The following is a 15,207-nucleotide window of genomic DNA, read 5'->3' as shown; positions in this document are numbered from 1 at the left end:
TTACAGCTGAGGAAGCCCCCTATTTATAGATATGGATCAAGACAAATTAATTTGCTGACATAAAGAAAAAGTTGACAAAATGTGACCTTAGATTCAAAGACAAACGGTAGTTATTGCAAATCTGGGTACTAATTTTATGTCCCTCTTCTTATCTTTGAGAATAAATTATTAAAATTATGATTCTTTTAATACATTTTGCTACTGGCCGTGTATGTAAAAAAGTAATTGTTTTGCACCTTATAAATATATATATATATATATATATATGAATACACGTGTGAAATGATGATGATAAGTGCATATATAAAAAATTAATGAGCAGATTCCATCAAATTAGTCCATAAATTAGCTTATCGGTTGCTATTATAAATAGGTTGGATAAGAGCATGTTATAAAAACAGGCTTAGAAGGGAAGTGGATGGTATCCACCATGAAATTCTGGCTACTGGCATGGAAGTTGAAGTCTTGAGAACTCAGTGAAGACTATGCCAAAGAGGAGTGACGTGTTTTATGCGTGGTGTTTACTTGGCAAAGATTGAGACCAAAGAGGGTGAAGCGTTTATGCATGGTGTTCACTTGGCAAAGATTGGTAGCAAAGCGGAGTTACGTGTTTATGTATGGTGTGTGTTTGTTGTATTTTGGATCATGTGCTGCTATTGGATAATGAGGAAGGGGGTAAGTTTTGGTGGTCTTGGTGTGAAGCCTTGAATTATGAAAATTAGCAGTGAAGGCGTTTACAAATCGTCTTCTGATCTGATCTTCTTTTGTGTTTTTCTTAAGCTTTTACCAAAACCTAGCTCGGGATGAGCTCTAACTTTTCTTGTAATACCTTTGACCCAGTTTATTATGAAATTTGTGAAGTTATAATTCAATTTGAGTTAGTCTAGAGAAATATATCATATTGCATTAGTGTTAATAAGTTATGCATAAAATTATTTCATATTCATGTAACAATTAACAAGAGTATATACTTAGATTAAAAAGTAATATAAGAACAATTAAACTAATTTTACTTAGACCAAAACTATTACCAAATTTTTATTTTTAATTCCAATCTAAGTATTTTAGAAGGGACCAAATTAGAAAACAATCTTTTAAGGATTAAACATCAATATATTTTATTTTAAGGATTAATTCATCTTCAAACTATCTCCCAGATATTAAATTGGTCCCTAAATTTCAAAATATTATAATTAAGTCCTTCAAGTATCATAATTGCATTAATTCAAGTTGGTCATCAATTTAGACATTGAATGTAGTTTAAATTTAACATGTAACATATTTAAAACATGTGAATCAAGTTATAACCACATATGCACCTACCACATGGACAACTAAAATATAACTTGTTAAAAACCAAATAGTATCAATAAAATGTTGGAGGTTATTTTTTTTAAAAAAAGTTAGATGAAAACTATCCATGCAATAAGTACGATGAGTAATAAAATACCGAAAATCAACTTAACTGAAAATATCTAGTAATCTTTTTCACAAACCAAACTCTAACTGGCCTTTTTAGGGTGAGCATTCATCAAATCGATTGAAAAAAGTTTCGAGTTAATCGAGTTGATGAATCTCATTCTATCATCTTAACTCGATTTGAATTTTTTTTTAAATCGAATCGAGTGAAATGAAATTTAAGTCGAGCTGAATTGAGTGAAATTGTTCGAATTAAATTAAAAAATTAAACATGTCAAATTAAAATTTTTGTTAAAATATAACTATTTCAATGTTAGAGCACATAAATTTGAAACTTTATATACTTGAAAACTTTTTCAAAGTAAGATAATAGAAAATTATATATATTTTAGTCAATTTACTTATTTAGGTCCCAAAATTATTATTTTAGAAATTTTAGAAATTTTAACTTTTATACTTTAGAATTTTTATTTTGTTTTAGAATTTTATAATTTTGTAAATATATATATTTTGAAATTTTTATAAATATTTGGAATTTTAAAATTTATTTTAATTTTTAAATTATTTTGAATTTTCTTGTAAAGAGAGACCAATTTGCTCATTTTCAAAATTGACAAGGGCAAAAGGAGTATTTATACCAATATGCTATTCGAGTTGTTCGAATTGTAAAATTTAACTCGACTTGAACTCGAAACTCGAATTACTTATTCAAGTTGACTCGAAAAAATCGAATAACTTGATTCGATTAACTTGATATTTGAATTTTTTTATTTTTTCGAGTGGGATCGAGTTTTGCTGATTCCTATAACTTTTTAGGAAACTAACTAAACTAGATTAACTTTTATAAGCAAGGCAACCACTGTAATTAATTTAAAGCAAAGTAAGGAAAGTAACGCAATTATAGTTAGTGGTCAGTAAAACTTAATTCGATTTGAAAAAATTTAAAAAAAATCGAATTTCGAGTTAAACAAATCGATTTATTCAAATTAATTGAGTTATTTGAATCAACTCGAATCGAGTTTAATTTTCGAATTTGAATAACTCGAATAATTTGAATAAACCAAATACTAAACTATAATATTTTACAATTTTACCCCCAAACCTTTTTTACTTTTCCCCCAATACTTTTACTCCTTCCTACTTTCCCCCAAAAACTCTCTCATCCCACCCTCTATCTACCCCAAACTCATTTCCCCCCCCCCCCAATTTTTTTTAATATTTTTCCCCCAAAATTTTACTCCCTCAACTCTTATAACATTTGTTTCCCCCCTAAACTTTTACTTTTCACCATTTACCTCAAATAAAAATCATTAAAAAATCCTTAAACCTAAATAGTAATAATTTTATTTATATTCTTTTATTTATATTATTAAATTAAATTTCACATTTCGTACTATTTTTATTATAGAATTGTTTAATCAAATTAAATCTTTATAAACTTCTATTAAAATTGAATTATTGATGATGCCATAAAATATTCGTGTTAAAATTTTATGTTGGCATCAATTTCACATTTTATCCTTAAGATAGCTTTTATTAAAAAATCAAAATTTTATATTTAATATATTTTAAATTTCAAAATACATAGTGACAAATCAGAGATAATTGAAGCAACTAAGTAAGCAAAGAAGCTAACCCGTATATAAAAATTAATAAATAAATTATGAGGAGATGAAAGTTAATAACAAATTAGATTACGGTGGGCAAATTTGATTATGGTGAGTGATAGTGGTTACAAGGATTCAAAGTTATTTTTTTAAATTTAACTCTAACAAATATATTTGATTCGATTTGAATTCCATCTCACTTGACTCGATTCGAGAAAATTTCAAATCGAGTTAGGATGATAAAATAGGATTCGTTAACTCGATTAACTCAAAAAAATTTTATTTGATTCGATTCGATCAAATGCTCACCCCTATTTACAATAATAGTTTAATTCAATAAGCCAAAACAAAACAAGAAAAACAAATATAACACATATGAAAACAAGAAAAAGAAAAAATAAGACATACGAACAAGCCAAACAAAGACTGTGACGAGAGAAAATGAGATGGAAACACGACGATAATAGGTTTGAGTTTTCTTTCAATTAGAGTGTCACATAACGGATCTAGAAACAGTAAAAAAAAATAGAAAGAAGAAGAAAAGGAAAAAGATCGAGAGAGAAGAAGAAGAGAGTACTGAAGAATTCTGATTTCAAATTTCATAACTGTTTTTCTTTTAGTTACTAGTACATAAGGGAACCAAATAACGGACTAAAAAATAACAGTAACAATAGCCTAAACCACACTGTTTCAATAAACAGTGTTTCCTGCAAAATGAATCGTTTAAGCTAATGCTAATCTATTGGTCAAAACACATCGTATAACTAAAACAACAACGAGAATTAAAACGCAGCGTTCCAAAGAGAAGAAGTAACAAAAATAACAGAAATATGAAATGGCCATTGGAGTTGTTCCATAACAAATACCCCTCTCCTGAAACAGGATCCTTGCCCTCAACGATCAAAAGCAGGAAATCGACATTGAAGATCATGCAAATTCTCCCAAGTTGAATCCTCAGGAAATGTGTCAGCCCACTCGACGAGAACCTCCACAGCAGCATGGTTACCTTGCTTGACTAGTCATTTATCCAATACTCGAATCGGCGTCTTGAGAAGAGCCCCATCAGACCCCACTAGTGGCAAATTAGAAGCACTCACCGCAAAGCCAATATGTTTCCTCAATTGAGAAACATGGAAGGTAGAATGGATGCTAGCAGAAGATAGTAGTAACAGCTTGTAAGCAACCTGTCTTACATGAGCCTCCACTAGAAAAGGACCAAAATACCTGGGTGACAATTTCTAGTTCTTGAACTTGCGCAAAAAGTGTTGTCGATATGGTTGTAACTTCAAATATACCAAATCTCCCACCTTAAATTCTCGTTCCAATTGCATTTTTTTAGCCATTTGTTTCATTCGGTCCTGAGCTCAAGTGAGATCAAATTTTAAAACTTTGCGCATGACTTCTAGGTGTTGCAAAATGCAGTCTACTGTAGCCACTTGAGAAGCACCATCCAGGTAAGGGAGATGAATAGGTGGATCTTGCCCATAGAGAGCTTCATAACGGGTGGTCTAAATGGCAGAATGGTAAGTGGTGTTATACCACCACTCCACCAAAGGTAGCCAAGACGTCCAAGCAAAGGGCTTTTCACTAGTCATGCACCGCAAATAACTCTCTAAACATTTGTTAAGTATTTCTGTCTGACCATCAGTTTGGGATGGTAGGCAGTGGACATTTTCAGTTTAGCGCCCAAGTGCTGAAACAGCTCCTGCCAAAAATTGCTTAAAAAATTTTGATCTCTATCTGACACAATAGATTCAAGTATCCCATGAAGCTTATAAATTTGACTAAGATACTCCTGAGCTACTGTTAAGGCAGTGAAAGGATAGGCTAAAGAAATGAAGTGACCATACTTGGTCAGTCGATTAATCACTACAAGAATGCAGTCCAAACTCGATCCGGTATAGGTAGAGGTCACAAAAGCCCTGGTGAAGCAGAATTATCAGTTTTGCATCGTTGGCAAACAACATACTCACAAGACCATCGCTTAACATATTTAGAAAGACCCTTCCAATATAACAATGCAGAGATCCTATGCCGAGTAGCATGGATGCTGGAATGACCCCCTAAGGAACTATCATGAAAAAGACCAAATATGTATCTTAGAAGCTGAACATCATTCCCCACCACGATCTTCCCCAGTCTGCGAAGGAATGTATCGTGCCAATAATACTTGGGATGCAACTGTGGTTGCATTTGAACATCCTGATACAACTAGTGTAGCTTCTCATCTGTCTCATATGAAGCAACAATGTGATCGCATACCTCTGACCAAGAAGAATCAAGACTCCTTTCACATTGGAAGAATTGGTGTTTGTGTTCATGAGGTTTCTTGGACAAAGCATCTGCGACTGTATTCTGAGCCCCCTTTCGATATGAAATCGAATAATCATACCCCAGCATATTAGCAACCCACTTCTGTTGGTAAGGTGTAATTTCTTGTTGCTCGGATAAAAATTTCAAGCTTTGGTGATCGGTTTTGATTACGAAATGCCTTCCCACAAGATAAGGATGCCATTTCTTGACTGCTAAAAGCACTGCTAGCATTTCTTTGTCATAGATGGACAAATCTTGATACTTGACTCCCAAGGCTTTGCTGAAATACGCCACTAGCCTCCCTTTCTGCTGCAGAACTGCCCCGACCCTTTGGCCACTAGCATCTATTTCAACACAAAAAGTCTCCTGAAAATTTGGCAAGGCTAAAACTGGAGCCTAACAAATAGCTTCTTTAAGCTGATCAAACGATGTCTATTCCAACACTGTCCATTACCAGACAACATCTTTTATTAATAAGATGGTGAGGGTCTTAGCCAGTAATCTATACCCCTTAATAAATCATCTGTAGTATCTGGACAATCCAAAGAAGCCTCACAATTCCTTGACAGACTTCGGAGGAGACCAATCAAAAACACCTGCCACCATAGTTTGATCCATACTGACAACCCTTGAAAAATAACATGCCTAAGATACTCTACTTGAGTAGTTCCAAAAATACACTTAGATCTCTTATCAGAAAGCTGATTAGACCACAATACTTGTAGCATCTCTTGCAAATGAATCAAATGATCAGTCCATTTTTGGGAGTACACGAATATATCATTAAAAAAAACAAGAACCGATCTCCTCAATAATGATCTAAAAACTGAATTCATCAATGATTGGAAGGTAGGAGCATTGGTCAAGCCAAATGGCATGACCAAAAACTCATAATGGCCAAAACGAGTTTTAAAAGTTGTTTTGTACACATTCTTCTCCCACATTAAAATCTGATGATAACCCAAACGCAAATCCAATTTAGAGAAAAATTTTGCTTACCCCAATTCATCAAGAAGTTCTTCAATGACAGGTATAGAGAACTTGTCTTTGATGGTTAGTTGGTTAAGTTGTCTGTAGTCAATACATAATCTCCAACTGCCACATTTTTTCTTCACCATCACCACAGGAGATGCAAAAGGGCTATTGCTATCGCGAATTATCCCTGTTGCAACATTTCTTGTATCAGTTTCTCTATTTTAGTCTTCTGTATTACAGGGTACTTGTAAGGCCGCATCTTAACTACCTTAGATTCATTAATCAAGGGAATCTTGTGATCTTGTAATCGAGGAGGAGTAGGCCTATGGGACTCTGAAATATATCTTCAAACTCATTAAGAAGGGCTTACAAATCTGGTGGCAATTGAACTAGCTGCATCTTAAGGGCAGTCTAATCACAAGAAGTTGATAACATAGGGCAGGGACCATTACCTACTAGACTTAAACATTTGGATAGTTGACTACTAGGAACAATGTGTAATGAACCTGGCACTATGCCTTAGAGAATGCATCTTTGCCCCATATGATTAAACTGCATAGTCAAATTGGAGAAATTCCATACAATAGGACTAAGAGATAATAAGCAGTGAATGCCAAGCACCAAGTCAAATCCCTTCACTGATAGTATTAAGAAATCAGTAGTGGAACTATAACCCTGTGCTTTCCAAGAAACTGATCTGCATAAACCTTGAGTAGATAATCGAACCTCATTTGCCACCATCACTCTCAATGTACTCCCTGATTCCACTGCCAAATTCAATCTTTTAGCCACCTTAAAATCTATAAAATTATGTGTGCTGCCTGAGTCCACTAACACAACCACCTTAGTTTGACCAATTACAGCTGGAAACCTCATAGTATTATGTACCTGCAGTCCTTGGAGAGCATGTAACAATAACACAGGAGTAGGAATTTGTAGAACCTGATCTGCTAGATCCAATTGCTGAGAATAATCTTGAGAATCTTCAGAAGTTGGAATCTTCACGCTAGAACCCTGTTCCCGTAATGGCTCAATAATAAGTTGATAAAACTGATACTTGGAACATTTATGACCTGGTGAGTACTTTGAGCCACACTAGAAACAGAGGCCCTTCTTCCTTCTATCCTCCAACTCCGCTTGAGACAAAGACTTTGAGGGATTTTTTTGTCCTGAATTACTACTTTTCGTCCCCCTTGCTGAGGCTGAGCTCTCCATTCCTTGCTGCACTTTAGAGACAGAAAATAAAGGTCTAGAAGAACTAACTTCACTACTAGCAATTAACCCCTTCCTCATTGGTCCCAACATAATATTCTCGACCTGCCTAGCCAAATTATAACCCTTCAACAATGTTTGAGGCTTAAACAACCAAAGGTATTGACCTATCTCAGGTTTCAAAATACTGATAAATATGCTTAGTGCATAGGTCTCCTGCAAATTTAACTGATTCAGCAACTTTAGAAATCCATCATAGAACTGGTCAACAGATCCGTGTTGCTTAAGCGTTACCAACTCAACCATGGGATCAAGGAGAGAATCAGATCCAAAACGTTCCTTTTTTCCCTTAGCATATACCTTCCAAGTCAACTGGTGCAAACTTCTATATCTGTGCACAAAAAAGTGATGCCATTCTAATGCCTTCCCCTCTTAATGTAACATAACTTCCCGAACTTTAGCATGTTCAGCTACCCCTTCAGCTTCAAAATATATATTCTTCTAACTTAGACCACCACCCTCTAAATTTTGCACCATCAAAGTGAGGAAAGTCTACTCGAGAAGAAGTATTCACAGTTTCCAAAGTCCCTCCTTACGAAGACACACTCGAATGTCCTAGATTTGGCATATGAGATACTACTAAATGTTCCTTTGCTGAAAATCCAGAAAGAGAGCCTAAGATACCTTTCCCTTTACTAGACATCAAACTAGTAACTGTAACAAGAGGATTTTGTCCAAAATATTATTCAAACAAATAATGGAGCTCAAAACGAAGTTCAGATCGTACCTTTGAACGAACCTCAAACTTAATTCATTCCTGAAAATCCTTCAAACATGCGTCAATCCTTACATCTAACTGCGCGAATTTGACTTACATTTGAGTCAACTCCCCTTACATCATTCCCTATTCTTTTTGCATCCTCATAGTCACATCCTCCGCGGCCATGAGAATCAACAAAGCTTTGATACCTTTGTCACGTAACAGATCTGGAAACAGTAAAAGAATAGAAAAAAAAGAAGAAAAGGAAAAAGATCGAGAGAAAAGAAGAAGAGAGTACTGAAGAATTTTGATTTCAAATTTCATAATTGTTTTTCTTTTAGTTACTGGTATATAAAGGAACCAAATAATAGTAACAATAGCATAAGCCATATTGTTTTAATAAACAGTGTTTCCTGCAAAACAAATCGTTGAAGCTAATACTAATCTATTGGACAAAAAGCACAGTATAACTAGAACAACAATGAGAATTAAAATGCAGCGTTCCAAAGAGAAGAAGTAAAAACAATAACAGAAATATGAAAATGATCGTTGGAGCCGTTCCATAACATAGAGACGGTGATTGAAAGCGAGAGCAAGTGCGTAAGAAAATGAGAGAGAGCAACATGAGGGATTTTAGGGTTTTCTTTAAATTTGTTTACAATTTTATATTTTAAAATTAAATTTTGGATTTAAATTTTAATTTTGAAATTGGGTTTGTGTTTAATTTTTTAGGTTTAGGGTACATAACTTTTTATTTTGGGTTTAGGGTTTGATAATGTATTTATTTAGATATTGGGTTTATTTTTTGTTTGAATTTGGGTAATATAGTGGGGTATAGGTTAAGGTTTTTCACTTTTAAAATATATTAATTTAATAAGGTATATATAATGTCGGTTAATCCAACTTTAGATTTCAAAATTGAAATCAAACTTACTTAATATTTTTAACTAACATATTTGACTAATCATAAATTGAAATTGATCAAATTTTTCAATTTGATAAATTTAATCAAATTTACCTAACTTTTGCACACTCTTAGCAGTTGGTACTTATTTATAATTTTATCTACGTATTTAAAATATGGTCCGTATTAGATTTGAAGTTATGTTTAACACCTAAGTTAATGATTAAACTAATGGAGGAACCTAGTTCATAAGATATTGATATGTTGAAGATTCAATTAGGATGTTTTGATGTTTAAAGACCGATTATTTAGAATCTAATCCATAGTTTTAAGGGCATTTGGTACAATTAACCATTACCTTAAATGCACTTTAAGACAATTAAAGAATTTTGAAAAGACTATCAACAAGTGTTGGGTGTAATGGTAAGGCACATTGCATTTTAAAGAAGAGAACACGAGTTCAAACCTTAGAGACGACATTATGGATTGGATATCCACTAATCCCGAACATGGACTATAAAATGCACATGAAGAATATAAAAAAAAATTTGAGGGGACTAAACTAAATTATACCTTAATTTGAAATGATAATGTAAAACAAGTTAAGATATGCTACAAGTCCTTGTATTCTTCTTACATTTGTAATTTAGTCACCCTCACTTTTATTTTAAGGAATTTAGTCCCTATTTTTGGATTTAAAACACAAATCCAATTGTTAACATCGTTAAAATTATTCTATTAAATTCAAGTTTATTATTATCTTTTTTTTGTTATATGACTATCAAGTGAGTATTTTTTCTATTTTTGAAATGTCACACTCAGTAAATTTAATGTAAGAATTTTAACTATGTTAACAATTGGACTTGAATTTTGAAATCTAAAAATAGATAAATTAAATTATTAGAAAAAAATAGGAGACTAAATTATAAATGTTCAAAGAATACAAAAACTTGAAACATGTTTTATCCTATAATATTATGTTATAACTAAATAGTTTAAAATGTTATAATCTTATTTAAAAATATCGTGTTATCATGTTAGTTATAAATTAATTAGGTTAGTGTTGTAACACCCCTTAACCAAATGACTTTTAGACTTAAAAAAAGTTCCTTTTATAAAACATCAGTTTCAAAACATTTTAGTGATGTTTAAATTGAATCAATTAAGTTCAAAAGGATTCAATATGACTAGGAATCATTTGAGATTCAAAATGAAACCATTTAGGTTGAGAGAAATAAGAGTTTTATCAAAATTTAAATTTTAAATGATTTAAATAAAATCATAAAAATAATATAAAAACAATTTGAAGGCTTTAAAATTATCTAATAACCATTTAGAATCACTTTTTGGGTGATCGAAGGTGCCCGAGGTCTAGTACGAGCATCAAAGGGCTCAAAACAATCAAACCAGTCTAGGGCATTATCAGGGGCTAGGTAATGATACATAATCCTTATACTATAGCATTTTAGCTACTGACCTATTTTGGCCCGATATCTAGGGTAAGGGTATCGAACTCTAGGCTCCTAAAGTTGAAAAATAGTCCAAAACACTTGAAAATCATGCCTAAACATGTCCATATCATTACACGTTCTAGCACATTTCAAACCAATTTTAAAACTCATTTAACTCACGAAGCAACCATAAACATATTCAAAGTAAACCATGGAACAAATCTTAATAAAAAGCACATAAATAACTTGAATTACAAATCAAAGTTTTACGAGTCCAAATTTAAACTAAGTCTTAATATATATATATATATATATATATGTCATAGTTCTAATGTCAATGACCATCAATAATTAAATTACAAACTTTAAACCTTGTTAAAGGATGACATGAAGCTCCCAAGCCGAAACCACAACTTTTCGACAAGTTTGATACCTACATGTTTAAACAACACTTATCCTTGAGTACTTAATGAGCTCCTCAAGCTCACCACTACACCAAAACAGGCTTTTAACTGCATTTTTAGTGGCGTTTGGATAAAAAAACGCCGCTAAAGATCGAGCCTTAATGCGCCATTAAAAACGGGCATTAGTGGCATTTTTTGGAAACATGCCACAAAAAACCAAAGCCCAACGGCATCGTTTTCTAACCTTTCGGGGCTTTAGTGGCGTTTTTAAACAAGCGCCGCTAATGCTCGGGGCTTTAGCGGCTTTTTTGAAAAAGCGCTGCTAATGCTCGGGGCTTTAGCAGCGTTTTTGAAAAAGTGCCACAAAAACATTTTATCTGTCTATTTACTATTTAATTTGTTTACTTATATTAATTAAAATTTAATTTATTTTTAATTGAATATTTGTTAAAATGGATAAATTTGAAATAATGACAGGTAGAAATAATTTGAAATAAAAACATAGAAAATATTTATTAAAAATAGAAAAATTAAAATACTATTATTTAAAATTTTTAGGGTATATGGTGATTGATTTTTAATTTATATATTAAATAATTTCATATATAATTATAAAAGATACGATAGTATTAATTTTAAAATATTTAATTAATTATCATTATAGTTTAGGGTTTAATAAATATGGTTTAGGGTATATGATTAATTTAGGATTTAAGGCTGGTTTAGGAGTTACAATTTTAAGGTTTATAGATTATGGAATTAGGGATTATGGATTAGGGATTCTAGTTTAAGGGTTGTGATTTAGGGTTTATAGATTCAATGTCAAGTTAGGGTTTAAGGTTTAGATTAATTAGTGTGTTTTAATTTATATTAAATAAGGTTTAGGGGTTAGGGATTAGGGATTAGGGATTCGGGTTAGGGTTTAAGGTTTAGATTAATTAGTGTTTTTTAATTTATATATTAAATAAGGTTTAGGGGTTAGTAGTTAGGGGTTATGGGTTTTGGGTTAGGGGTTTGTGGTTAGGGGTTAGAGGTTAGAGGTTAGAGGTTAAGAGTTAGTGATTTAGGGTTTAGAGATTCGGGGTCAGGTTAGGGCTTAAGGTTTAGACTAATTAGTATTTTTAATTTATATATTAATTAAGTTCTTATATAATTGTAAAAAGGGTTAGGGGTTTAGGGTTTATGTTTTATGATTTAGGGTTTAAGAGATGTGAGTTAGGGGTTTAGGGTTTAAATTAATTGGTGTTTTTAATTTATATATTAAATAATTTCTTATATAATTGTAAAGAGATAATATTAATTTTAATATATTAAAATTATGATTATAGTTTAAATTATTTAAGAGATAATAGATCAATTATATATATATTAAATGGTTTAGGATTTAAGGTTTACTTTAGATTTGTTAAATGATGAAATTTTATACAATTAATTAATTTTTATAATTAAAAATATGTAATCTAAATTTAGATTAAATGGTTTTAACTATTTTATATATTTAAATATTATATTTTGAGAGTACTTAGTTTTTTTATAAAATTTAGTTTATAAAAATAATAATAAATATTTTATAAAATCACTTAACTAATAATTTTTAACAGACAAAATAAAAAAATTTTAGTAGAACAAAACAACGTCGTTTTGTTCAAAATAAAATAATTTTTTGTGGCCTTTTTACAAAAAATGCCGCAAAAAGTAAGCAATAGCGCATTTTTACAAAAAAACGACGCAAAAATCATTTTACTTTACATAATCGCGCCATTTTACCCAAATTTTCCCCCGTGAAATCCTTAATCTTCCCATGGCCGACAATGTTTTGAACTTTGTTTTGATACCCGTTCCCTTTCCATTCACCAAGCCCTTTCTCCTATTACCCTTTCCCCTCTCCCTTTCTCTCTTTCCTCTTCACCTGACCCTATCAAAGGAACCTAGCTTTCCATCTCGCTACCAGACGACGTCCCTTTTCTTTCTCAGTCTCTTCGTTGCTAGAAAACCCCAAAATCCCGTCCCTTGTTCTTCTATTTTAGCTGCTCCTTACATTGAATAAAATATCAGTCTTTTCTCAGTCTTAATCGACATTGTGTTTTTTTTTTATTTTCTCATTGGCTGTTTATTTTTGTGTTTTTCTTTAATTTCTAGATCTGCTATAATTTATGTCGAAACCATTTTTTAATTTGAAAAAATGAAATAGGAATCGACTTTGAAAATGAAAATGGAGTCGCCACCGACCTTTATTGGAGGTGTGATGGGATCACCTTGAAAATGATTTTAGGTCTACAAATTTGGAAAAAAATAGGTTCGAGAGTCGATTACGAACGAGGAAGGGTTAGCACCCTTGTGACGCCTAAAAATTGGTACCGAATCGATTGCTTAATGTCTTAGTGTCAAAATTTTGAAAAGATTTTAAAAATACGATCCTTTGGTGAGAAAACTTGCATAACTCAATTGGATGATAAGACATACCCATTTCAAAGTAATAAACGTCACACTCAGTGAGTTAGGGTGTAACAGTTCAATCTTCAAAATTACATATGTCTTTTAAATTTTTAAAATTTTCTTTTTTTTAAAATTCATGTCTTTTGAGAAGGTTATTTGGTCATTTTAGGTTAAATGAGAAATCCGAACCCAGTAAGTTAGGGTTCAATTTCTCGAAATTCCTAAACACCAAATATTTCCTTTATTTTGAAATCGAGACAACAAAATACCATATCCAATAAGTTAGGATCCAACATTTTTAAGCCTCAAAAGCTTTATTTTAAAATTGTATGGTTTTTATAAAATAAAAACTTGGCTATCTAAATTCATCGAAAAGAATTGAGGCCCAGTAAGTTAGGGCACAATCCTTTCGATATCCATGAACACCAAGCCTTTTTGAAAATTATGAGATGAAAGGATTGTAGTCCTTTAATAAAATATAATTTTTACAAACGAAACATGATTGAATAGCAATACATAATATAAAAGATAAATAGCAACTCAAACCTACATTAAGAAGTACTAAGAAAAATAGGTGAATACAAATAGCAATAATATTATACAAACACCAATATTAATAATTAAGCATCGATAACTTGATAATCAATCTCCTAAAAGATACCTCAAAACAATGAAAAGGAGAAAATTTATAATCGCTATATCCTTTGTACAAAAATTCAAGAGAAATTACATACATGATTTCAAAATAAACCCAAAAAAATTTAAATAATTAGTATTTGGAACCAATTAGGAATAGATTTAAAGTAAGCAATATATATTTATTAGTTAGACATGATACATACATAAGTAAAACATATTACAAAATTTTAAAAGGAATTAATTACATATAAATAAAATTGATTTGAAAGACATATGCAAATATATTAAAAAACTTAAAATTAATTATCATATAAAATCAAAACATTGATACGTACTAAAAATAATTTAATAAGCTATGTACTTATATGAATAATAGTATTATAACAAATATTATTACGTAAAGATATACCATATAGGAATATATATGAAAAGAGAAAATAAAAACAATATAAAATAAAATATCAAAAAATTATTCAAATTACAATAAACTCCAATAAAATACATAAAATACTTAATAATGAAATAAATCATAATATATTATATTTAAAACAAAATACCTAATGGATTTAAAACATCAATGTATAATAAATTTAAATAATATTAATTAAAAATTAAAATAATAGCATACTATATTTTAAAATTACACTAATAATTAATTTTAAAACAATATCAAATTTAAATATTAAAATAATATTAGATTTTTTAGAAATAAATATGTCAAAATAAGAATTAAATAGATTTAGAATTAAATAAAAAAACTAAATTGCCACTAGAATTAAAAGAGAAAGAAAACGAGATGAATTGATAATTGATTCAAAACTGAGGGATCAAAACAACAATTAAACGCAAATGTTCAGATGCTCAAATCCGATCAATGAAAATGGCGCCGTCCAACTGTGGATCTAAATGAGAATGGAATCAAATGCGAGGTAATAATTAAAAAAAATCAAAGAAAAAGAACTGCATTAAAACGAAACAGAATGGGAGGGGCTCATTGCGCAAATTTCCCCTCGATCCAAAATGCGCGGATCTGGCCTCATCCGGGTCTGGTTCAAGCGCGGGTCATGGCCACCAAAACAGTACCGTT

General features: G+C 31.1%; 1 long non-coding RNA gene across 1 annotated transcript; it reads right to left on the bottom strand.

Annotated features, from left to right (window-relative positions):
- Positions 1-3,600: 3,600 nt before the first annotated feature.
- Positions 3,601-8,904, bottom strand: LOC128042415 (uncharacterized). Its single transcript, XR_008197774.1, has 2 exons — positions 8,314-8,904; positions 3,601-8,180 (listed from the first exon to the last, which is right to left on the bottom strand). It is a non-coding gene; the product is annotated as an uncharacterized LOC128042415 (long non-coding RNA).
- Positions 8,905-15,207: the final 6,303 nt, after the last annotated feature.

This window comes from Gossypium raimondii, chromosome 1, assembly GCF_025698545.1.
Source record: "Gossypium raimondii isolate GPD5lz chromosome 1, ASM2569854v1, whole genome shotgun sequence".
NCBI classification, from domain to species: domain Eukaryota; kingdom Viridiplantae; phylum Streptophyta; class Magnoliopsida; order Malvales; family Malvaceae; genus Gossypium; species Gossypium raimondii.
The sequence above is the reverse complement of the archived record's forward strand: the minus strand, read 5'-3'. Positions and strand labels throughout refer to the sequence as shown.